Here is a 27,455-nt window from a genome sequence, read left to right on the forward strand (position 1 = left end):
GATGCACAATTACGCCTGGGCAAAAGCAGAGGATTGTTGAGGATGTTTTTACTTGGAGTTTTTAGAACACTCTTTTATAAGCACCTTCCACAATAAATGAATAATCATTCCCAGTTTCTAACTGGCAGGTTGAAACAGAGCTGTTTGTATGAGAGCTCAAAGAAGGTCGGTCATGGGGCCGGGGGAAGACCAAGGGTCTGTTTTGCTCGCAACACTATTTTCTGTTGCTAGACCTTCTCTCCATTTTAATTATGCACAGGGTTCCTGACAGAGTAGAAGCTAAAACTGGGAGCCTAGTGCCTTGTCCAAAAAAACTATTCTGCCAAACTTAGCTTTGGAAAAGAGTGGTTTGATTGTTTCCTTTAAAGCCAGGATTTGCTCTGAACAAAGCTATAGGTCTACACATTTTAAGAAAACAAACAAAAGTTACAAGCAGAGGAACCAACATTTTGTAGCTTCTCCTAGTGATCAGTCAGCCACTCTAGAGGCAGGCAGCCAAGACTCAAGTGGGAAGATGCCACAAATAGGCAGGTAGAAAAACAGAAACAGTTAGTAGCTTTTGAGACCATGTCTTGTCTTTCTAAGAGTCTTGTAGCATCTTGAAGGTATATTTATTGCAAAGGTCCTCTAGAAATTCGGTGGAGCCCAGGGAATGCCACAGCCTCTCATTCTAGGTCTTTCTCGTGTTACTGGGTCAACTGGATTCCGGCTGTCTTAGCAACACTCTGAGAATCTGGAGAAGTTTGGAAGCTCTGTTATTTTGGGTTGAAATAGCAGATCTTACATTACAGCTCTTGTATGCAGCCTCCCTGGAGGTTTCATATAGGACCTTTCCTCTGCTCGCCTTGGGATCTTGGGGAGCTGGACAAAGGGGGATTTGACTGTTCCAAGGACACTGAGACATGTAAACTCATCACAGAGGCTTGAATGGCTCTTAGATTCCTGGAGTGCGAAACCAGTGAGTGAGAAGTAATGGTGGGTGAAAAGAACATAACCTCTGGCAAGACAGGGAGCAGGTTTTACAGTTCCTAAGGTCTCTTCCTGAGGTGATAAATACTTATATCTGAAAGAATTTAAAATGAAATAACAGTGATGTGGCAAACCCAAGCCATGAGCTGATGTAGTATTACTAAAGTTTTACTACCCAAGATTCAGTCTTCTCAATACTTTGTACTCAGAACATAAAGTTAGGGAGAAAATGATGATGAAAACTTAATAAGGAGGTATGAATGAGCTTTATGCCTCTCAAGATATTTTTCAGTTTCACTTCATTATCCCTAAACATCAGCGCAAGTTCTATAGGACTTGAGCTCCATAGATGCAAATAGCGATCCTGTTGACTACAAGCATTCATTCAAATTACGCTGGAGTAGAGCATACAAATTTTCCCTCTTATTATGTACAGATGTGGATTAATTTTATTTCATCTAGGCAAGGGTAATTTATTACATTTATCAATGTTATTATTATTGTTTTTATAAAATTCATCCAACTGCACATCAACCACTTTAACAAGCCGTTTCTTTGGTAATGTAAACTTAAATCAAAAGTAAAGCCGCCTTTGAACTTAAAATAAAAGCTTTATTAATAAAAGTCCTTTGAAGTGATATAAAAATCACCACTACTTCATTATCTTTTTTTCCTGGGAACTTCCTAAAATGGGTAACAGCTTCATTTGCATTTGCAAACAGGAAACTCTGCAAGCTGTACCAAGAGCAAAGCTTCGTTATTAGGTCAGTTGCTTACAAATATTTTAGAACAAGCATTACTTCAGCATTTCAATATTGGCTGAAACAGCTTTAATATGCAAGACAGGATGTAAGATGCTTAGCTGATCCAAATGCCAGTCTATGGATTTGAAAGACTAAAGATCACATCACTAGAAGGTTGACAGAAGTGACACTTTGCAAAGTGCCAATGATTTATGCCAATGTCGTGCTTGATGATACTGTTATAGACAGCACTGTCATTAAAAAGTCCCCGCTGACTGCCTTCTACATTTATGGTGCACAAATTATAGGTGAGCCCAAAGATCGAAACCTCCCTGCCTTTTAGATTTCAATGACCATGTATTTCTCTGCTAGGTTAGTTAATGCATGTACCCTCCTTTCTACCTGCTTCTTTATTTCATCTATAAACACAATGAGAAGGCAAGAGATGAAATTTATCCTGCTAAGAAATGTAAAAGTTATAAATGCATTTCCTTCAAGCTCCCACAACCATAAATTGGAAAGGGATATTTTTCAAATACCAAAAGTCTTTCACAATGCGCTCTCATTATGGATAAAGACACCAAATGCAGAGCTCTGGAGTAAACTGTCAGGATTACTACAGCTTGACCTTTAGCAATGTTTATGATATTCTATCACTGTAGGGTGACTTGGGCATTTCCAAAACAACTCTTAAAACTGCAAGGAGTGGCGGAAATTATCCTCTTAAATAAATTCCTTTAAAAAATCATCTGCTAAACTTCTGCCTCAAATATACAAATATTTATTGTGTAAATAGAATTGAGTTTTTAGAAATCCTCTAAAGGCAATTTTTACTTTTATTTTTCATTTTTTTAAGTTTTTATTTAATTCCAGTTAGTTAACATACAGTGTGATATTAGTTTCAGGTGTGCAATATAATGATTCAACACTTCCATACATCACTCAGTGCTCATCACAATCTACAAGTCAATGTTTAAATGGCATTGTTCTAAAATCCCATTTATAGACACCAAGTATTTTATCTTGTACGTGGAAAAATACTCCAAATTTTATTAGCTAATCTCAACTTACTAAAGTGAAATGGAGATGAAAGGAACTGACTGTTGTTTCTTTTTAACAAAGATTACAACAGAATTACAATTTTTTTTTCTGAAAAAAAAATCTCAGACAAACCCGGAGACATTTATATGTGCTTAATTTGTTTGAGTAGACTACTTTCAGTTTCTTTGTATCTTTACCTCACAAGAAAATAGACGACTTTGAAAATACAGTGTAAAAAAAAAAATCCCAAAAGATTTAATTGCAATTCTAATATTTAGCATTTATAGTGTTGGTAATGTTCTTTCCTTAGTATGCTATTAAACATAGACTTATACTAAATCAAATTCATAGAATACTTTATTTTTTTTAAAGATTTTATTTTTAAGAAATCTCTACACCCAACATGGGGCTCAAACACAACCCTGAGATCAAGAGTCACATACTCTACTGACTGAGCCAGCCAGGTGCCCACACAGAATAAAGACCAAAATTTTCTAAATGAAAAGCATCAAAGATAAAATTTATGTTGAAAATGAAAAAATTTATTGGGGCATCTGGGTGGCTCAGTCGTTAAGCGTCTGCCTTCAGCTCAGGTCATGATCCCAGGGTGCTGGGATCCAGCCCCGCATCGGACTCCCTGCTCCGCGGGAAGCCTGATTCTCCTTCTCCCGCTCCCCCTGCTTGTGTTCCCTCTTTCGCTGTGTCTCTCTCTGTCAAATAAATAGGTAAAATCTTTAAAAATAAAATTAAAATTAAAAAAGAAAACTTAAAAATTTATAAAACAAGAACTACCTTTTAGTTTAGTTTTTTTTTTTTTTTTTTAAAGGAGATGAAATAGAAAGCTCAACCTAAAATAACAATATGACAAGGGCACATGGGTGGCTCAGTGGGTTTAGCATGGGAATCTTGATTTCTGCTCTGGTCGTGATCTCAGGGTTGTGAGATAGAGCCCTGCATCAGGTGCTGGGCTCAGCAGGGAATCTGCTGGAGATTCTCTCTCTTTCTCTCCCTCTCCCTCTGCCCTTCCCCCCAGCTTGCATGTACTCTCTTTCTCTCTCTCTCTCAAATAAATAAATAAATCTTAAAATAAAATAACCTTATGACAGTATTAAACCAAGATTTACTTCTCAGAAAACCAACCACATTGAGAATTGAAATACATATCGCCTCCTCTGTTTGTGGAGGCAGCAGAGGCTGACAGCAAGGAGCCATGGGAATCAAAGCTTCAGGAGAAGGGACTAGAATTTAGGGATAGCTTCAATTCCAGTGCATACCAGTGCCCAGTGGAAAGCTGAGACACCCCTCCAAGCTGGCTGATTGGCTATACATATCAGAGGTAGGGCCAGTAGACCAGCATGTCATAGGGATGATGGGTGTGGGGGCAAATATTAAATGGTTGCCCCCCAAAAAATGTTATTAAAACTTTAAAATTTTAGGGGCGCCTGGGTGGCTCAGTTAGTTTAAGCTCCCGACTCTTGATTTCGGCTCAGGTCATGATCTCAGGGTCCTGGGATTGACCCCCACAACTAGCTCCACATTCATCAGGGAGTCTGCTTGAGATTCTGTCTGCCTCTCTCTCTGCCCTTCCCTGCACTCATGTGCTCTCATTCTCTCTCTCCCTCTCTCGAAATAAATAAATAAAAACAAATAAATAAATCTTTTCAAAAAATTTTAGAAGTTTAATTTTACAAATAGTACGTTAATATATCCTCCTTATTTTAAAAATTAAACATAACAGATAGGGACACCTGGGTGGCTCAGTCAGTTAAGCACCTGTTCAGCTCGGGTCATGAAACCAGGGTCCTGGGATCAAGTCCTGCATTGGGCTCCTTGCTCAGGGGGGAGACTGCTTCTCCCACTGCCTGCCACTCCCCCTGCTCATGCTCTCTCTCTCTTTGACAAATAAATAAATAAAATCTTAAAAAAATAATAAAAATAATAAATATAACAGATAAAGGTAAAATTTATTTCCACCCACTGGATGCTCCAGACCTATTCAAGTTCATTTACATATTAGAAATGATCTAAATGCTAACCAACATAGGAGGATAGCTAAACAGACTATGATATATACATATCCAGAAGTACTATGCAACTTTGGATTAACATAAATATTTTTATGCATTAACATGGAACGATCTCTAAGACATACTGCTGAGTCAAAAAACAAATTACAGAATGACATACACCTTTTGATATCATTTATGTAAAATATGTCACTTATGTAAATAATATTAACACTCATCTTTGGGAATCATCCTGTGGATCCTACCACATATGTCTGTCCCCATCTTTGGCACATAATCATGGATCATCTTGTGACTTGTTTTCTAGTGTTTATTAGTTAATTTTTATTTGAGTATAGTTTAAGGAACCCTCCATAGCACCAAGTATGCCCAGAATAAGCAGTCAGGAATACTATTTAGACAAGTACTTTTATGCCTAATAAGACTGGTGATAAAAGGTGACAGCTAAAATTCTTACAAGTTTATTTTAATAGGCTTAAGGAAGACTCTTAACTATAGAGAACAAACTGAGGGTTGATGGAGGAGGTGGGTGGGTGATGGGCTAAATGCGTGATGGGTATTAAGGAGGGCACTTGTTGGGATGAGCACCGGGTGTTATATGTAAGTTCTAAATCACTAAATTCTACTCCTGAAACCAATATTACCCTATATGTTAACTAACTAGGATTTAAATAAAAACTTGAAACCAAAAAAAAAAAAAAAAAGAATTGGCTTAAGGAAAACGTGAGGTTCGGTGTAAATGTTTATTTTCTTTTAATAAGAGAAAAGCAATGACATTTTTGTTTTACAACTTTCAGAGTTTTCATGAATACAGAAAGGCTACTGATCCATTTCCCACTTACTGATAATTAGTAACCCCTTACAGTACTTAGTAAAAACTATTTTAGTGTCTTTTACTCATTTTACTCTCCATGTTGCATATTCACTACGCAGCTTGGGAGAAAACAGGACCAGTTTAAGAATTCTCAGACTAGGGACACCTGGGCGGCTCAGTCAGTTAAACCCCTGCCTTCAGCTCAGTTCATGATCTCAGGGTCCTGGGATTGAGTCCTGCCATTGGGCTCCTTGCTCAGCGGAGAGCATGCTTCTCCCTCTGCCTGGAGCTCCCCCTGCTTGTTCTCTCTCTCTCTAACAAATAAATAAAAATCTTAAAAAAAAAAAAAAAAGAATTCTCAGACTAGTAATTTGTACCTCCTTATAAGTATTTGTCTGGTTAAAAAAAAAAAAACAACAACAACCCTTTATCTAAGCTAAAGTACAATTTCACTGGATCTATCAATAAATGGCATCCAATCTAATAGAGAACTTGAATTAAGTCATTGGGTGAGATTTTTTTGCCTTAACAAAATATACTGCCTTTTCAAAACCTCCCTGCTTGCTCCCTGTTACTGTAACAATCATAATTACTCTTCTCACCTAAAGGAAGACATGAGAATGTTGTGTTTTTTCTCTTGGGTCTATAAAGGCTACAGCCAATATGTTTCACATTGTAATAACTACAGATAATCTCAAAGCATGCAATGAAATTATTTGTTTTGTTTTGCTTTGCTTTTTATTTGAGAGAGAGAAAGCACCAGCGGAGGGAGGAGCAGCGGGAGGGAGAGGGAGAAGCAGACTCCCCACTGAGCAGGGAGCCACGACCCCAAGATTACAACTGGAGCCAAAGGCAGATGCCCAAATGACTGAGCCACCCAGGCGCCCCTGAAATTATTTGTTTTAATCCAGAAGCATCATGTAAAGTTTACATTGTTTAAGTGACTAAATATTAGTTCTGAGGATCAGAACTGAATGGATCGTGTGCAAGCAAATCTTTAAAAATAATCTTCAAGTTTATATTTTCTCTGCCTTTCACGCTGTATTATTTCACACAATCAATTCGAACCTTCTTAGTTATAGTCAGCATCAATATAACTTCCCCATTGTATCTCCAGCTATTCCCCCAAATACACCACATGTTCCTGTTATGCCACATTTCTCACTTTCTGGGGCACTTTTCCAGGAAAGGGGTCTTAGCACATGTTCTTCCTCCTACCTAGAATTTCTTACCTACAATGCCTTATCTATAGTTTTTGCAAACTCCCATGGAGCATTTCAGACCCAGCTTTGATGATACCACCACAGTTGAAGCCTTCCCTATTGCCACCAGGCAAGGAAAGTTATTACATGCTTTGCACTTTTCTCAATAGGATTTCTCTTATAATACTGTGTTTATCTATTTAATAGAGTCTAAGTTTCTTGATAGCAGAGACTGCCTTCTTCATATCTGCATTTCCAGAAACTACAGCACCTACCTCAAATAAGTGTTCAATGTTTATGAAATTAGTGAATTCCTTTTCATTTCTTTTCAATGTTAACTGTCCCAGATGACTTTGCATAAGTCATTTGATGGCTACAGACAGAAGGATAGAGAAGAGCCCTACAAGAGGCCTAAATGGACTCTAGTTGGAAGCCTGTGTTGGTCAGCGAGCAGGAAGTTCACAAAAATAATTTGTTTCTTCCAAAATGCAACATTTCTTCATAACACAAAGGGTCTCAGTTAGTTGATAGCCTTAAAGACAGAAGTTCTTTATTCTGTATTACATAATTGGCATTGAAAGAAAAATGACCTTAGAATCTTAACTTTAAAAAAAATGTAACTTTTCCTTTGTTTAAAAAGAAAATAATGAAGAAAGCTAAACTGAGGAAGGGAGCCAAGAAAAAGAAGTTATCTGGGAATTAAACAAGCTATTTCAACTTTTCAGACTGTCTAAGAATAAACAAAATGCAACAGAAACAGCACCCCCCTTTCTCTCATATGTAGCACATTCTTAATAAGAATATAAATAAGTAGTCTTCTACACTAGTTCAGACGAAACCTTTTAGTAGCTTGAGTGCAAACAGACAGCTAAGAGTTCACTGCCTACTTTATTCTTGCATATCACCTATAGGCTCAGATGGTTTTGTTTACAAGCGTACTCTAAGATCTTCAGAAACATCAGGTGTTTAAAGAGCACTTCAGGAAAAAGCACTTCATGAATTTATAGAAAGGGAATTAACATCAGGGTCATGAGCAAGTTAATTTACCATAACATTAATGAAACAAGCTTCTGGCAATGTATTTACACAGTCATATGTTTTTGTAAAATTTGCAAAAATAAAATACATTTATCCTTAATAAGCTGAAACCACTGTCTCTTTGATTCTGACTTTCCTTCCACCACAATTTCTCTCTTAAGCAGGCATCTTAAAGTACCCACAAACATTTTGAAGTCCAAGTGGAAGGTAAGTTGGTACACATTTAGACTGGGCTTAGTGAGATAGTTATGTGGTGTGCAGTTACTTCCAGGAAGAAGTAAATTATGACCAGCTGTTCCCAACACAAGAATGACTTTCAGGAATATATCTACCAGCCATTGTGCAAACTAACCCAATGTCAGGATTTGAAGGTGCAGGGACAGATCTCGTTTTGTCATATGTTTGGAGAATAGGATGGAGGTTCCTACTCACTGTTCCCCAGGTATACTTGTCCTATGTCCTCTGTGCCTCTGCTCTTCTTATTTCTCCCACCTAGCCCTGCCTTCCTACTTCTTCTAGTGAAAATCTGACACAAGATCTGATCAAATGCCATTTCCTCAGTGAAGCCTTCCCAAGTATAGAATAAATTTCTCCATCTGTTTTCCATTCTGTTGCTTTTGTTTGTGTCTCTCTTTAAAAACAAACACTAGTTGTATTTTAGTTATTTGTGAACATGACTATTTCTTCCACTAAACTGTAAACTCTTAAAATGTCTTCTTTAACTTTGAACTTCCCATCGTGTCAACCATGGTGTCAAACGATGGCACCTAGAAAATGCTGATGTGAACTTAATTTTCTAAATTGGTCTCTTCTTTTGTTAACATGATGCTGAACATATTTATTTGCCTCATGCACTGTTTCTTCTGTTAGAACAGGGTTCCTGCACAAAGATATAAAGATTGAGACACAGATATACATACATATTGATATGTAAACAATTAAAAATCTAGTAATCTAAGTCCTAGTGGCTTCATAAAATGAAGTTCTAGGTAGTAAATTAATCTTTGCAAGACTAAGGGCTTAAAAGAAGACAGAAAAGACCACTGAAGGTCACAATTTGCATATTGATCTAACTGTATGCTTATTCTCTTACAAACACATAATTAACTTTGCTTTTATTGAATTTTGGTTCTAAACCAATTTTATTAGTCATAGTTTCACTAGTAATTTCAGTGAAGTATGAGAGACAAATGTTAGTTAAGAAGGTAGCACGTATACTAATGTATCTGGATATTAGATTTAATACATACCAAATGTACTCTTTGGTAGATATTGGATTTGATCAATAACTGTGTTCCATTCTTACAGTATTTCTTAGGGCAGGAAATATTTCACAGTTAGGACTAAATTGAGTCTTAAGGTTATAATACAGAGGAGATATACAAGTAAGCCATAATTAGAACCACCAGTTATCTGGTGTGAGAGCAGGAGAATTAATTGCAGTAATATGATCTCTCCCTAAGTACTGGAGTTTTTTTTTTTTTTTTAAAGATTTTATTTATTTATTTGACAGAGAGAGACATAGCGAAAGAGGGAACACAAGCAGGGGGAGTAGGAGAGGGAGAAGCAGGCTTCCCCACGGAGCAGGGAGCCCAAAGTGAGGCTCGATCCCAGGACCCCGGGATCATGACCCGAGCCAAAGGCAGACACTTAACGACTGAGCCACCCAGGCGCCCCAGTACTGGAGTTTTTTTAATGTCTTTCCTGTGATCAGAGGTAGTAGTAGCAAGTGCACTGATTTGGGAACCAGAAGATTGAAGCTGAGTCCTGGCTGTGCCATTTATTAGTTGTAGGACTCTGAACGAGCCGGTTTAACTCAATAGCTCTCACTTTCCTCTTGTGTGAAATGGGAATAATTATATTTAATATTAATACTTGTTCTGCATATCTTATAGGTCTGTATTGTGGAGTCGATGGGATTCATCTGTTGATTCATCAGCAAGAATTTATTACCTATGCCAGATAAAGAATATTAAAAAGATCTGTAAATTTCAAAGCCCTATAGAAATAAAGGGGATTATTTAATAGAGAAAATATTTTAAAACCATTTTTTTAAAAGATTTTATTTATTTATTTGAGAGAGAGAATGAGATAGATAGAGAGTATGAGGGGGGAGAGGGTCAGAGGGAGAAGCAGACTCCCTGCTGAGCAGGGAGCCTGATGTGGGACTCCATCCCAGGACTCCAGGATCATGACCTGAGCCGAAGGCAGTCGCTTAACCAACTGAGCCACCCAGGCGCCGCTAATAGAGAAAATATTTTATTTGGGCACTGAATATTAGAGTAAGAAACATAAACGTGGAACTTTTAAGATATCTTACTGAACAGAAAAAATGACATTTTAATAGGTACAAAGCCCTACCTCCATGGCTTAGGCAAAAGACAAAGATTTCAGCATTTTTCTCCCTAACCTAACAGCAATGCTAAACTCATCCTATATATGTAGGAAATTCTAAGTGTGTGTGTGTGTGTGTGTGTATACACACATAGACATACAACACATACTATATGTATAGTGTACATATACTATATGGAGAGGCTACATGATGAAGAAGAAAATCAGAAAACCTGGGTTATAGTTCTAACTCTGCAGTACATACATACAACACGTACTATGTATATACTATACATAGTATCTGTGTGTATGTGTATATATGTGTGTAAATACCTGCATATATACAAGCACACACACACATACACAAATATCTGAATGTCATCCTCCAAAGCCTCAGGATTTGCACGTGGTTGAATTCTAAAGCAGCTGCTGCCATAGATTAAATTTGTACCAGTATAGCTCCAGTGGGAGAGCAAAGGTCAGAGTCACAACCAGGATGCCCTGGGAAGTCCAGGATATCAGCTAATCAAAAATATTTATATGGCTCACTCCTTTGTACAGTCAGTCCTACTGCTCTAGAAAGAAAACAAACAGAAGAAAAAACAGTCCTTAACCTTAAACTGCTCAAAGTCAGCTGAAAATCAGAAAAGAAATGTCTTCAGAAATATTCACAGAACAGTTCACATGCAAATGAATACCATAGTGTGCGGCTTTTCTCTTTCTTCCTAATCTCACTTGGGCCCTCTAAGAATAGTCCAGAAAAGCCACTTTTCTGAGGGGGGGGCGGGGGGGCGGGGGCGGGGGGAGATAACAATATGCTGGTCACTGAACTGAATGCTTTACTTGAAGAAACAAACTCATAGATTTTAAGTAAATATCCCAAACAGTGTCATAAATCTAGTAAATAACAATCAGGTTGCACAACAAAGTCTGATTCCAATGCTCTTTTTATTTTTTAAGATTTTATTTATTTATTTGACAGAGAGAGAGAGACAGTGAGAGAGGGAACGCAAGCAGTGGGAGGGGGAGAGGGAGAAGCAGGCTTCCCGCAGAGCAGGGAGCCCGATGCAGGGCTCGATCCCAGGACCTTGGGATCACAACCTGAGCCAAAGGCAGACACTTAACCAACTGAGCCACCCAGGCACCCCAGATTCCAATGCTCTTAACCGTGACACTATATGATAACTTGTAAGAATGCTGAAAACTATAATAATGTTATTGGACTTTTTTTTTTTTTAGAATTCTTAGTAGTTGTGAAGAAAATTCTATTTAGACTACCTCTATGTTCTACCCATAATACATGAAAACCACTGTGGTAGATTGACTGCAAAGGGACAAGACAATGAATATGGATTTGAACACCATCCAACTGACACCAACTTGAAGGAATGTCAAGATGCTTGTTGGTTGAGAGCTACCCAAGACTCCCCATCTGTTCTTTTAGAAAACCAAGCAGGAAGTGTAGGAAAGAATGCTGGGCAGGCTGATATGATGAGGAAGAGGGGTCTTAGTGATAGGTATGCACTATTCCATCTAGAACAGATCCAAACTCTAAGAGTGCCCCAAACCAACTGATGTTCTTAGCGTCGAAGGATTCGCTTTCTGAACAAAATATGTCTTTGCACATGCTCTTTCCTCTTCCTGGAATACTCTTCTCCACATATTCGTGGCAAAATACTTCTTTCAAGACTCAGCTCCAATGTCAGGTCCATGGCACTCCCTTTCCTGACTCTCCCAGATAGACAGAATCACTGGTAGTTAACATCTTTATTATAGAGCTTGTTCGCTCTTGCTCTTGCACGCACATGTGCTCTCTCTCCGTGTGTGTGTGTGTGTGTGTGTGTGTGTGTGTGTGTGTCCTAGCATTCTGCTAGCTAAATTCACTTACACACTGCTTGGTCCATGCAATAGTCAGTGTTGCATAAAAGTGCAGTTGTGCAAACCCTTCTTACAGTAAAGTAAGTCAGCCTGCCTCCCTAAAAAGTCTGAAATTATATGCACATTTATAAAGACATCAGTACCACAAGTGAGCCGCACCATTACTTGAAATGATGGAATATTCTGTCCCTCACATTAGGCCAGGTGGAATGTTCATTCTACTCATTTTGAAGTGCTGGTCTAGAAAACTCTTTACACATTTGAGGCCCCAGAGAGTTATCTCATTTACCTTAAGACTGAACTACCTCTGAATATGAAACTATACAGAGATGCTACTTTCTACAAGTAGAAAGCAGAAAATCAGAAAATCAGAAAACCTGGATTATAGTCCTAACTTTGCAGGCTTGCAAGTCACTGAAACTTGGGCCTTGGTATTCTTTCTCTAAAACAAGTGAGTCAGTTAGACCACATGTTTTCTCGGGTCTTTTCTGCTTGATAATATATTATATGATTCTATTATAAAATAAGGGCTTAGAGGGGCACCTGGCTGGCTCAGTTGGTGGAGCATGCAACTCTTGATTTCAGGGTTGTGAGTTCAGGCCCCACATTGGGTATAAAGATCACTTAAATATAAAAACTTAAAAAAAAATGAGGGAGAATTCAAGGAGCAATGCAAACCCAGAAATAGGTTTTGCATGCAAGTATGACAGTGCAGTGAACCCGTCCATGGGCTCGTCCCAGGACATGATGGAAGCACATCAGAGGATGAGCAAACAGGGCCCTCTTCTTCTACCTTTACCCTTAAAAGTCACCTAATTGAGTTGAATCTTGCTTGAGTCTCTGCTTCATTGTCTTTTCCTGATTGCCTCCAATCAAACCATTCTTGATTTTATTTCAGGCTCATACGTTCATCATAAAGTGATAAATTGTATAGGAATTCTGCATTATTATTATTCCTAGAGTTCACAAAGAATATTATGTGATTAAAAGACCTATGGACTGTTTCCCCATTCCATATGTGTGTGTGTGTCTTAAATTTAATGCTGTTCCCTTCACACACATACACACACACACACACACACACACACACATATCCTCATAAAAACCATAACCTACTACTATTTAAAATAATATATTGATGGATACTTTGTAATCCAAGTTCTATGAAAATGCTTATTATTAACATTTCATCATTTTATACCTCAGGGAAACATATAATACTACACACACACACACACACACACACACACACACACACACATGCTCTATATATAGTGTATATATATATATATATAATACATATAATACTATTCCAAACTATTCAACCTTGTTATGGACCAACTATCTTGATTAAATAGTTCATTTATTTACTTATTTGAGAGAGAGAGAGAAAGACTGTGCATGCATGCTCTAGTTGGGGGAGGGGCAGAGGGAGAGGAAAAGAGAGCATCTCAAGCAGATTCCCCACTGAATGCAGAGCCCAATGCCCAGCTCGACCCCATGACCCCACGATCATGATCCGAGCTGAAATCAAGAATTGGATGCCTAACCGACTGAGCCACTCAGGCGCCCCTGGACCAACTTTTTATTTTTTTAAAGATTTTATTTATTCATTTGAGAGAGAGAATGAGAGAGAGAGAGAGAGAGCACATGAAAGGGGGGAGGGTCAGAGGGAGAAGCAGACTCCCTGCAGAGAAGGGAGCCCAATGCGGGACTCGATCCTGGGACTCCAGGATCATGACCTGAGCTGAAGGCAGTCGCTTAACCAACTGAGTCACCCAGGCGCCCTGGACCAACTATTTTTATTAAATGAATATGGGTCAATGATAAAGCACTATCTGTAGGGTTTGGGTCTTTTATTTATTTATTTTTTTAAAGATTTTATTTATTTACTTAATTGACAGAGAGAGAGAGAGAGAGACAGTGTGAGAGGGAACACAAGCAGGGGGAGTGGGAGAGCGAGAAGCAGGCTTCCAGCCAAGCAGGGAGCCCAATGCAGGGCTCGATCCCAGGACCCTGGGATCATGACCTGAGCTGAAGGCAGTCGCTTAACCAACTGAGACACCCAGGCGCCCCAGGTCTTTTATTTATTTTTTTAAAGATTTTATTTTTCAGTAATCTCTATACCCAAAGTGGGGACTGAACTTGCAACCCTGAGATCAAGTCACATTCTCTACCAACTGAGTCAGCCAGGTACCCCAGGTCTGAATCTTTTAAAGTTACTAATCTATCTTTAGTCAAAATGTTCTAGAAATCCAAACTTCATAGTCTTCATAAAACTTCACAGTCTAATGCAAAATCTAATTCACAGAAGTATTTATATATAAATGTCCCTACATTTAGATTTATTTAGATTCTAGCTGGTGAAATTCTGATATTAGAATATTAGAATTAATAGAAATACTAATATCTGGGACTTGCTCTAAAATACTTCATCACCACCCCTCCCAAATAGTGAAAAGGATAGGTGAATCCAGATTGGCAAAATATTATGATGGAGTGAAGCTGAATGAAGGGTACACAGGGATCCATTATATTATTCTCTCTACTTTCATGTGTGTTTGAATTTTTCCATATAAAATTTTTTTAAATGTAATGCCTCTACGCAGGGCCTGGCACATCAAAAATTCTTAACAAACATATGCTGAATAAAGTATATTAATAAATGCAAATGTTTTTGAATTCCAATGTGAATTACTGTAACCATTGAAAAATTACATTATCTTCCTGGGTCCCTTTAATGTTTATTTCCCTTGTACATCACCTAATTCTTCAATCCTGTTGCCTTCTTTTGTGGTCTAGAAATTACATCAAAGGGTGAAGGGATGGGGCACCTGGGTGGCTCAGTTGTTAAGCGTCTGCCTTCGGCTCAGGTCATGATCCAGGGTCCTGGGATCGAGCCCCACATCAGGCTCCCTGCTCAGGGGGAAGCCCACTTCTCCCTTACCCCCTCCCCCTGCTTGTGTTCCCTCTCTCTCGCTGTGTCTCTCTCTTTCAAATAAATAAATAAAATCTTAAAAAGAAAAAAAGGGTGAAGGGATGCCTGTATATCATCAACAATTAACATTTATAGAATGCTCACTATGTAAACATCCAGCACTCTACTGGACTCTTTTTAATATATAAGACAATAGCATTGAGTGTTATTTACTGAGAAACATCTTTATGAAACCACAGGAAGACCACGGATGACAAACAAAGGTCACTCCCATACATAGAGAATGAATTTTATCACATTTGTGTTAATTACTACATGCTCTAATTCTAATATACTTGCCATCACTTGCTTACTATATTAATCCAAATGAGCCTGCTGCCACAACCATACTGACTAAACTCACTATGTACTGAGGCGCCTTGCTGGCCTAGGTGGTGGACCATGAGACTCTTGATCTTGGGGTTGTGAGTTTGAGCCCCATGTTGGGTGTAGAGATTACTTAAAAAAATAAAATAAAATCTGGGATGCCTGGGTGGCTCAGTTGGCTAATCCCACTCCCCCTCCCCCTGCTTGTGTTCCCTCTCTCGCTGTGTCTCTCTCTCTCAAATAAATAAATAAAATATTTTTTAAAAATAAATAAATAAAATCCTAATAAATAAATAAATAAATAAAATCTTAAAAAAAGATAAAATAAACTCATTATGTATTAACTTTAGTACAAATACTACCTTTGAAATAATCTGTCACTCACAACTATGACTTTTTACCATATTCATAATGTTTTCATTGCACCAATGTGGCCATTCAATTTTCCCTGACACTTAAGATCTATTCTCTCAGCAAATTTCAAGCATACAATACATTATTATTAACTGTAGTCATCTTGCCATATACATTAGGTCCCCAGATATTATTCATCTTATAACTGATATGGGTATTGTATGCTTGAATTTACTATGAGAGTAGATCTCAAGTGTTCTCATGGAAAAAAAAAGTTAACTATGGAAGACTACAGATATATTAGTTTGATTACAATAATCATTTCACCACGTATACATACATAAAAACATCATGTTGTATACCTTAAACATCATTTTTACTTGTCAAAAATAGATTTTTAAAAACCTATATAAAGGCAGAATTTCAAGAATAACTTCTTGTCACAATGCACAGATTGAAAAAGAGGCTTGTCCCCAAAAGAAAAATCATTCTCTCCTGAGAGAGTGGTCACAGAGCCTTAGTCTAACACTTAAACTTGGTAAGAATTTCACCAGCTAGAATCTAAATTGCTTTAGACTTTAGGGGGTAGAACGTGTGTGAATAAAACACTTTAATTATCTATTTCTACCTATAATAGAACCTCACACCAGTACATCTCTCTTCGCTTTTGCCATGCTTTTTGAACATTAAAAAGGAATTCTTTTGACTTAAGAAACAGATGTAATACATTAATCATGAATGGATCCTAGTTTTAAAAAACATTATAAGCATTTGGGGGAACAAATGAGGTAATTTGAATATGGATAGTTTATTAGATGATATTTGGGAATTATTATTAATTTTCTTAGATATAATACTAGTATTGTGGATAGGTGGGAAAATTTCCTTACTTTTAGGAAGTGTTTGCTGAAGTATTTGGGGTTGAACTGTCATGATATCTGAAACTTTATTTAGTCTTAAGTAATCTCTACACCCAACATGGGGCTCAAACTTACAACCCTGAGATCAAGAGTCTCGTGCTCCACCTGACTGAGCCAGCCAGGCACCCCTCTGAAACTGTATTTGAAATGGTTCAGACAGGTAAGTAGATAAAGGCAATACGGCAAATTATTAAAAATTTGTGAATCTAGGAGAGTGTAAATTCCTGTATGCTTTTAAATCTTTCAAAATAAAAACTTAAAAAGAAGCTCTTTTTTGTACTTTACTGAGACATGCTAAAGGGTGACCTAGGAGAATAATGTATGAGGACTGATGTACCCTTTTGACCCAGAAGAGTACTTTTAAAACCAGGTTACTTACTGCCCAAGGGTTCCATAGCTGGGGAACACACAATGAGAAATCAGGCTCATCACAAAGGTATCAGTGATGGTTATCAACACCTCAGCAAACTGCCATGTCCTCAGTACACAGTGCCTTCAGCCACCATCTCCAGATCAATATGGCTATCAATGACAGATGGTCAAAGCATCCCTATCCACTCAGGTCATTCTTAGTTCACATGGTCCAACAGGATTTAGGAGTCTTGTGTCATTAGACTGTCTTTAGAAAACAACTTAGCCATTAAAGGCGGAAGCAGAGCAATGTTGTATGTCAGACAGCACATTGTTGACAGTTTAAATATACTCAGAAAGCTTAAAATGTGTTGATTTTCTGTGTGTTACAATTACATTTTTACTGGAGAAGAATGTATCATTAAAACATAAATGCGTGTTGAAAGCAAAGCTATAAAAAGACTTTCTGTCACAAACCATTTCTAGACACACCATAGCTCGGAAGAAAAAGTAATATTTTTCAGCACTGATTTGATCAAAATTATAATTTCTGTGGAAAGGAGAAGGGGCTTTGGTCCAAATATAATTTTTAATGTGCTTTATACTTCACAGAATCTGATTTGGATCCATTTAGTTTGGAGACAGCACATAAACAGGTCACCTCTCTCAAAAGAACCTTTGCAGTAACATTTCATGGGGACGCCAACAATTTTCTAGTCAACACAGTATTACCATCCCTTTACTACATAACCTAATATTTTCACTATTAATCACTCAGTCTGTCCCCTGAGTTACCTAAGGGGAGGTATCACCACTTCTGCCCCATAAGGCATAAATACTCAAACAACACAAGGAAATACTGACAAGCCTCTACATTTACTACAAATGAATCTCCCTTCCCTGTTTTAGTACTTAAATAAAGCATACTCACTAGTACTTAAGATTTAAGGAAAAATAATTCTATAAATAGTCACAAAATTAGTTATGGATGCATCAGAAAATCCATTTCACTAATTTAAGCAAGACCTTGGAATACATTTAGGCATTTACGTTCATGACATACAAATAACAGATTTATTACTATCAGGGGGCAAATTACTTCTTGCACAAGTACTACCGACTTCGTTATTTGAGGCTTGGACTTGGCCCAAAGTGTATTGACTCACAATATTTTCCTTCATGGCAGGATTTCCATGAACAGTTGCTTTAAATTGAAAAACAGACCCAGATTGTTGAGAGAGGCAGAGGAAGAGGAGAGTCCAGCTTTGGGGAGCGATGCGGTCACTGAACACAATGACCTAGTTCTGGTCAAGGAAAAGCCATAAATACTCCATTTAGAAAGAGAACTCAAAGATTTTTGAGGAAGAAAAAAAAATAATTTCTTTAGGGAGAAACTTCCTTCAGGCAAATCTCAAAAATAAATGGTAACATTTATATAGTAAGTTGCTAGAATGCTTCCTCGCTGACAAGAGAGAATTCAAAAAGAAAAGAATCTTGGCCTCTAGAAAAGCAGTGGGAAACCTCTGGCCCTTAGTTTAATTTCTTCTAGCTAGACCATGAAAAGTTTTCTAAAACCAAGTGTCTTTTGAGCCTCCCTTCTCTACCATTAAGAGCAACAAATACAGCTGTGCAAACAGCAGGAATGTGTGTTCCTGTGGTAAGATGCATGCCCTGGCTCCTCCTGGGGGAATTCTCTTTCAGACATGTGCATGATCCTCTGAGTCAGCAGCCTCAAAGAGGGACCAGGAGATGTTGGCAAAGGTGAATTCCAGCCTGAACCAGTAAGAGGAGATACAAGACAGATGGGTGGGGATTCTTGGACAACAAACAGGGAAGATTTGACAGCTGACAAGAAGGAAGGAAAAGATTGAAAGCCTTGCAATTGGAGCTGCAGAGAACACAAGAGGAGAAGGCGAGAAATGCTCCTTTTTCTCTCTTATCCATTTTTAGATCTCTCTCTCTCTCTCTCTTTTTTTTTTTTTTAGTCCTCTTGCTACCTTCTTTGTTTGCTTGGTGAGAACATGGGGGCTTTGGAACTGACGTCAGGGTTTGAATCTCAGCGCATCATATATTAGCCGTGTGGTTCTGGTAGTTTCACTAACATCCCTCAACTCCGGCTTCCTCATCTGTAAAACAGACAGAAGGATGCTCACCTCGTGGAGTTGCTGTAAGGAGGGAATAAGAGGGCATAAAATACACAGCAGGTGTCTGGCTCATAGCGGGTGCTTAAAAAATGTGTTAGCACCTTTCTTCTCCTCCCTCTTTGATGCTTTTAGTCTACATTTCTTCTTCTTTTAACTTTCTTTCACATCTACTAGAACTTTGGGCCCTTCACTTCATTATTCATTTTCTGTGGGTCAGTGACCGCGGATGGAAAGATTTCCCAACCCCTAGAGTAAATGGGATGTTCAGTCGCAAGGGTTGATAACCTTCATGGTTGTCTGAATCCCAAAAGACCGAGTTTCCTGCTGATCAGAGAAAAAGCAATTTTCAATACAGGAAGTTTCGAGGAATCTGGGAATTAGAATAGAAGAATGCCTGGCCCCTCTTAATCAGAGGATGTTATACTTGGATTCCTTCTCAAATATTGATCCAGCAGTTAGGCAGAGACCCCAAAGCACTGAAAAGCCTGAGCCCTGGTCTAGGCCTGTGCCCCCTTCCTATGCAACAGTGAAACCTGGGCTTTATATGAAGCAGTATAGTAAGTCTGAACTAAACCCTAGAGAAGAATAAATTCTGTATTCAAAGTAAAATGAGTCATAGCTCAAATTCCAGCATTTGTTGGTTCTGAACTAGCAAAGCAAGTACTATGAGTTGTTTTGGGGGGCATGGAAGGAACCCCCAATTCATTTCAGGAAGCCACCATGACTTTTTTAAAAAAGGAGTGAAGGGGGGGGTGCCTTCAGCTCAGGTCATGATCCCTGGGTCCTGTGATGGAGCCCTGTGCAGGGCTCCCTGCTCAGTGGGGAGCCTTCCTCTCCCTCTGCCCCTCCCCATGCCCCCGCCGCTGCTCATGTTCTCTCTCTCTCTCCCTCACCCAAATAATTAAATAAGATATTTTTTAAAAAAAGGAGTGAAAGGGTAGGAGAGAGCAAGTAAGTAAGAGAAGGAGGAGAGAGAAAGAAACATCTCAATAAGTAGTTTCTCTTTCTTCCTAGCCTCTAAGAGAGTGCCCCTTCTATGGGCAGCCTGGAGAAAAGCACTTCTAAGTGGGTTGCCTACAGTGGGCAGCACTGTGGACTGCTCCTTCCTTCTTGGAGCTCCTCAGCTCCCTAGCTTTCTGGACACATCTCTATTCTATTCCTCATGTGCCCCTGCCACCCACACCCTCCCTGATTAGTCCCCAAATTCACTCCTTGGAGCTCTCACTCCAGAAAGTGCTCCTTTTTCCCAGAGAGAGCTCTTCAGGCCCATGGAGCCTTACTCTATGTATCAGCCCATACTTGGAATAAGATCAGAATATTTTCCTTCAGCTTAAAAGAGGGACAGAGAGGGGGTAGGAGACATAGAGAGAGAAGGAGGAAAAGAGGGATAGATGACCACCCCTTTAATGATTCAGTGCACTTTTTCTACGTAGAGAGAACTTATTTCTTGTTTACAAAGTTGAGGACTCAACAGAACCTTCCCACAGTACTCTGTATTTAGTAGATACTTACAAAGCACTTGAATAAATTAATCCACAGGCAAATGCTATCTAGTTGGTAGGAAGTTTGCACTAGAGATAAAGAAAACTCAGCTTCTCACTCACTTTAGATTTTCTTTCACAAGTCTCTCTCTCTCTCTCAATCTTTATGTACCCCTGTCTCTCTTTCTCTCTTTTTCTTTATTTAGCTGAGTTCATTTCTGACAAGCAGAGAAAAGTTAAAGTGGCCACCAGGAAATTTTTCTAGCCTCTATCCTCGAATACCCTCTGGAAAAATACACTTGATTTACAACCACAACACACACAACTGGGTATCTTAACTGTAAATCTAATGTAATGATTGTTCCTTTAGATATTTCCTTAATTTTATGAGAGTAATAAATACACCCTTTAACGACTGTAGGTTCAAATCATTTCCAAATGACTGATTTTCACTGCATTGCTACCGTATGTTTCCGTGGGGTAAATAACTAAATATTTCTAAATTGCTCCATTAACATATAGAAAAACCATTCACTATTTATTTTTAAATGGCTGAGGGGCAGGTTATAAGCATATTGCCAAAAAAATGAGTTTTATAACAATTCTCTAAGCATATTATGTTTGAAAATGCAATATTTATACCGTAGAAACTATAATAGTAAAACCCAACAAGCTTCTATAAATTTGTCTTTTTAAAATATAAACTATTAAAACATTTTAAGAAATATGAAGAGAAATCTTTGAACACCAATTCCATATCAAAGTTCTCAGGATTTTGCATTTATACAGAGCAGAGTTCATGAACTCCTGCTAACCATGTTAACAATCTACCAGGTTTCTAAAGACTCAGCAGGGGTTAGAATTAGAAGACTCTGCCATCAGCATCAATAACAGGAGCAGTGACACTCAGAGTTTTCCACCGTGCTCTCCAAGGAGGGTTCAGCACATTCAGGGACCATAGCCCATAAAGGAAAGAGGACTATAGTTAGTAATGCCAAATAAAATCTAGAGGGACATATTATTTCAGATTTTGTTTTTAAACAGTGAGAGTCTTTAAAATTCCATGTATGCGCGCGCGCACGCGCGCGTGTGTGTGTGTGTGTGTGTGTGTGTGTGTGTATTGCCACAACATGGGTACTTCTCATTTTAAAGAGCCTTTCCACTTAAAAGGAATTTTGATTTCAAATTTTTGTTTTGATTCACAGGGGGAAAGATGTGAACAAAATCACAAAGGTTTCTCTGCTAGGCAAGAAAACAGCTTGACCCTAATTCAAGATGGAAGCCTATTGGACATATGACAACCCAAGCAATTTGGTGTGTCCTACAACCAAGGCAGGTGGCAGATCAATTCAGAAACACATAAAAACAAAGGGAATATAGCTGAGTTTTCAAATATACATTAGAAACTAATTTCAGGGGCACCTGGGTGGCTCAGTCGTTAAGCGTCTGCCTTTGGCTCAGGTCATGATCCCAGGGTCCTGGGATCCAGCCCCGAATTGGGCTCCCTGCTCAGCGGGAAGCCTGCTTCTCCCTCTCCCACTCCCTCTGCTTGTGTTCCCTCTCTCTCGCTGTGTCTCTCTCTGTCAAATAAATAAATAAAATCTTGGGGGAAAAAAGAAACTAATTTCAATGCATTTTTTGAAATAAAACTTTGTGCAATATGAATTCATTACCTGTGGATTTTTCACTAGCAAGAAAACATATTTCCCCTCTTTAAAACAGTTCTCACCCAATTCCCCTTCTTCAATCCCTTCTCCATGACTGATTTTTTTTTGAACTAGGTGATTGGGGCTTGGTTAAAAAAAAAGCTCAGGAAAGGGGCAATATTCAAATTTTAAAGCTGAGTTAACCATTAATCTTTTGGTATTTTCTCTTCTTTTTGGAAGCCCAAGCAGTGTAAACTATCTGTATTTTCTGCTGCTGCCTGTGGCAGGAAGACTGTATCACATTCTATCAATTCGTTTTGAAGCTAAAGGAAACATGACAATGATCTCTAAAGCAGTGTTTATTCTGTGGTGCAGTCAACACTAAAAGTATCCATATACACAATTTGCATTCTGGTCTTCTGGATCTTTAATTTTTAGAAAGCTCTAACATTATAAATCCACATTTTTATAATGCCGAAATTTCTTTTCCGTTCAGCTCATCATTATTGTAGCAGTTAGTGCACACTAAACAAAGACTTTTGTGAGACTTTATGGGGTTTTTGTTAACTGTACTCCAATTAGGCTAAATAATAAACTCAATTGTGGATCCTTACAGATAAAGCTAATTCAATAAGGCCAAATCTAGGGATTTCGTAATAATCTCAATCTTATCTGTCCCTAATTCCAGGAAACATATCCGTGGTAATCATGGCAATTTACATAAGAGAGCTAAATTGTCTCTTTTTTGTCTCTCTAAATTACCATATGCACAAATTCTGCCTTTGGGGAAAGTGCTATGTTATTTGCATCCACGGACAAGCTATTTATATCTGAGCACATTTGAAGTGACAAAAGGAAATTAAAAAAAGAAAGAAAGAAAAGAAAAAGAAAGGGATAGGTTAATGGGAATATACAGGAAAAATTTAACAGTCAGCAAATTTTCCCCATTACTTTCTTTCTACATTCATTTCACCATAGCAAATGGTCAGAGATTAAACAGAACTGTTGTCTGACTCAGTTATTTGACAATTCCATTTCTGGTGCAATGTCTTCTTTGAAAGGAAGCAATATATTTTTCTCTTTTAATTTGCTTTAAAAATTGAGTCATTCCACTTCTTTTATTATTTTATTATTTTTTTAAAGTAATCTCTACAGTCAACGTGGGGCTCAAATTTACAACCCCAAGATCAAGAGTCACGTGCTCCACCAACTGAGGCAGCAAGGCGCCCCTCCTTCTTTTCATATTTTAACAAATAAATTTGCTTTAGTCAGTCATGAATATTTGCTCAACATTTCTTTTTCCCCCCTTAATTTTTTATTGTTATGTTAATCACCATACATTACATCATTAGTTTTTGATGTAATGTTCCATGATTCATTGCACATAATACCCAGTGCTCCACGAAGAACGTGCCCTCTTTCATACCCATCACCAGGCTAACCCATCCCCCCCAGCCCCTCCCCTCTAGAACCCTCAGTTTGTTTTTCAGAGTCCATTGTCTCTCACGGTTCGTCTCCCCCTCCGATTTCCCCCCCTTCATTCTTCCCTTCCTGCCATCTTCTTCTTTTTTTTTCTTAACATGTATTGCATTATTTGTTTCAGAGGTACAGATCTGTGATTCAACAGTCTTGCACAATTCACAGCGCTCACCGTAGCACATACCCTCCCCAATGTCTATCACCCAGCCACCCCGTCCCTCCCACCCCACCCCCACTCCAGCAACCCTCAGTTTGTTTCCTGAGATTAAGAATTCCTCATATCAGTGAGGTCATATGATACATGTCTTTCTCTGATTGAGTTATTTCACTCAGCATAACACCCTCCAGTTCCATCCACGTCGTTGCAAATGGCAAGATCTCATTCCTTTTGATGGCTGCATAATATTCCATTGTGTGTGTGTGTGTGTGTGTGTGTGTGTGTGTGTATCACTTCTTCTTTATCCATTCATCTGTCGAAGGACATCTTGGGTCTTTCCACAGTTTGGCTATTGTGGACATTGCTGCTATAAACATCGGGGTGCACATACCCCTTCGGATCCCTACATTTGTATCTTTGTGGTAAATACCCAGTAGTGCAATTGCTGGATCGTATGGTAGCTCTATTTTCAACTGTTTGAGGACCCTCCCTACTGTTTTCCAGAGTGGCTGCACCAGCCTGCATTCCCACCAACAGTGTAGGAGGGTTCCCCTTTCTCCGCATCCCCACCAACACCTGTCCTTTCCTGACTTGTTAATTTTAGCCGTTCTGACCGTTGTGAGGTGGTATCTCATTGAGGTTTTGATTTGGATTTCCCTGATGCCGTTGCTCAACATTTCTAAAACAGCACTTTTACAGGGCGCCTGGGTGGCTCAGTCATTAAGTGTCTGCTTCGGCTTGGGTCATGATCCCAGGGTCCTGGGATCAAGCCCCGCGTCGGGCTCCCTGCTCACCGGGAAGCCTGCTTCTCCCTCTTCCACTCACCCTACTTGTGTTTCCTCTCTCGCTGTGTCTCTCTCCGTCAAATAAATAAATAAACAAATAAACAGCACTTTTTTATTGTGGTAAAAATATTTAACGTAAGACTTACCATTTTAACCATTGTTGAGTGCACAGTTCAGTGACATTAAATACATTCATATCGCTGTGCCGCCCGCACCACCATTCATCTCTAGAACTCTTTTCATCTCCCAAACTGAAATTATCCATTAAATAGTAACTCTTCAGTCCTCCCTACCCACCTAGCCCCTGGCAACCACAATTCTCGCTGCTGTCTCTATGAACTGACAACTCTGTGTACCTCATGTAAGTGGAATCATGTAGTATTTGTCCTTTTATGGTGTGACTGGCTCATTTCAGTCAGCATAATCTTTTCAAGGTTCATGCACATTGTATAGCATATATCAGAATGTCTTCCCTCTTTAAGGCTGAATAATATTCCGTTGTATGTAAACACCGCCCTTTGTTTATCCATTCATCTGCCAATGGACAGTTGAGTAGCTGCCACCTTTTGGCTATTGTGAAGAACTGCCATGAACATGGGGGTACAAATAGCTATTTGAATCTTGGAAGTAGAATCCTGAATCATATGGCAATTCTCTGTTTAATTTATTTGGCAATGCCACACTATTGTCCACAGTGGCCACACCATTTTACATTTCTACCAGCGAGGCACAAGGATTCCGATCTTTTCACGACCTCATCAAGTTTTGTTATTTTGGGGTTTTTTGTCTTTTGTTTTTATAATAACCATCCGAATAACTGTGAAGTGGGATCACGTTGTGGTTTTGATTTGCATTCCCCTAATAATTAATGATGTTGAGCATCTCTTCATGTGCTTATTGGTCATATGCATAACTTCTTCAGAGAAATATCCAAGTCCTTGACCCATTTTTTAATTGTTTTGTTGCTATTGTCAAGTTGTAGGAATTCTTCATATATTCTATATATATATAGATTCATATACTCATATATTCAATATATATTCAATATGAAGATATATGACTTGCAAATATTTTCTCCCTGTGCCATGTGTCACCTTTTCACTCTGTTGATTATGTCCTTAGTGTAATTTCAAGCTTCAGTAACTTTCAAGTTTTAAGAATTTAATGCTAGATTTTTATCCTTTAAAAGTTTAATTATTCACATTTTTAGACTTAAAGTTTAGCTTTATAAATTTCAACTTACAAATTTTTAATTTTAATTTTCTCCTTCAGTGCCTCTGAAGATGCAAAACAAAATGAAATTAAAATATTAAAATTCACAAAATCAAATATAAAATCAAATAAATGTTTACATGATATTTTTATAATTTTTAGCGTGTATACTGCTGAGATTATTAAAGCTTAAAACTTCACTAAGACTTTCTGAACACCCCGTTTTAATTATAGAATTCAGGCGGTGGATATATGGGTACACTATATAATTCTTTTGACTCATATATTTGAAAATTTTCACAAAAAAATTGGGGTCAAGAGATGTAATTTAATTATGGTAAATTAATAAGTACGTATGCAAAAACGTAAGCACAGAAGCAAAGTGATTATAAACGTTGTTGTCGTATCTAAGAGAAAGATTCTTGGTGCAATCTTTGCCTCCTTCTGGGGAACCTTTGTTCAAGATCTGTATTTATGCCCAAGGAATGCTTTCCAGAGAGGTCTTCTTCCTTAAAGGACAACTATAACACTTCCTAAGACTTTTCAGCATGTTAGAAAACAGCACCAAGATATTTTTTTGACTCGTTCAGTTATTCACCAAATACTTATTCAGTAATTATTTCCCACATGCCCCGCCCAGTGCTCAGCAGTGCAGATACACTCACAAACAAAATACAATCCTGAACCAATAGAAATGTATGGTCTAGTGGAGGAGAGAGAAGAGGGCAGGTAACTAGAGCCTTATAACAAAGTGCAAAGTGCCATGACAGTGTGTTCGGCATTATCCACTACAGTATTATAGCAGACTGGGGAACTACAAAGTCCACAGTACCTCATCCTCCTTAGACATACAATAAAGGCTTTTCCTGTGTAGGACACAACCTTGGCAATGGGGTGGGGCAAAGTTATAGAAATCAAGAGAGGATTGAGGAATGTTTCAGTCAAAGAGAACCCCATACGTAAAGTCTTAGAGGTGCCAGGTAACATGGTACATTTCAGAAAAAGCAAGAAACTACTGTGAAGAGCAAGTAGAAGTCTGGGATAGGATGTTAATGCCCTGGTAAGAGAAGAAATATAAGACATTCGTAAAAAACAATCCATTCTCAGTTGAAAGTGAAAGAAAGCTAACCTAGTTGCCTGAATATTTATTTCAGTTCGAAGCAGATGTATTTTGGTTTTATTTTGTTTCACTTTATAAATTCTTTTTTTTTTAAAGATTTTATTTACTTATTTGACAGAGAGAGAGAGAGGGAACACAGGCGGGGGGGGCGGTGTGAGAGGGAGAAGCAGGCTTCCCACTGAGCAGGCAGCTCGATGCGGGGCTGGATCCCAGGACCCTGGGATCATGATCTGAGCCAAAGGCAGATGCTTAACGACTGAGCCACCCAGGTGCCCATCCCTTTATAAATTCTTTGAAACTAAACTTTAAAGTGTCAATTACCCAAATACAATAATTGCTTTAATTTGCGATTGTGTTCTGTGAATTGAAATGGGCTAATGTGTGGAAAACAGGAAATGCATGTGTGGATGTCACAAATACAGTGAATCAGATGCACAAAGTAACCTTCCATCAGCA

This window comes from Zalophus californianus, chromosome 12, assembly GCF_009762305.2.
Source record: "Zalophus californianus isolate mZalCal1 chromosome 12, mZalCal1.pri.v2, whole genome shotgun sequence".
NCBI lineage: Eukaryota > Metazoa > Chordata > Mammalia > Carnivora > Otariidae > Zalophus > Zalophus californianus.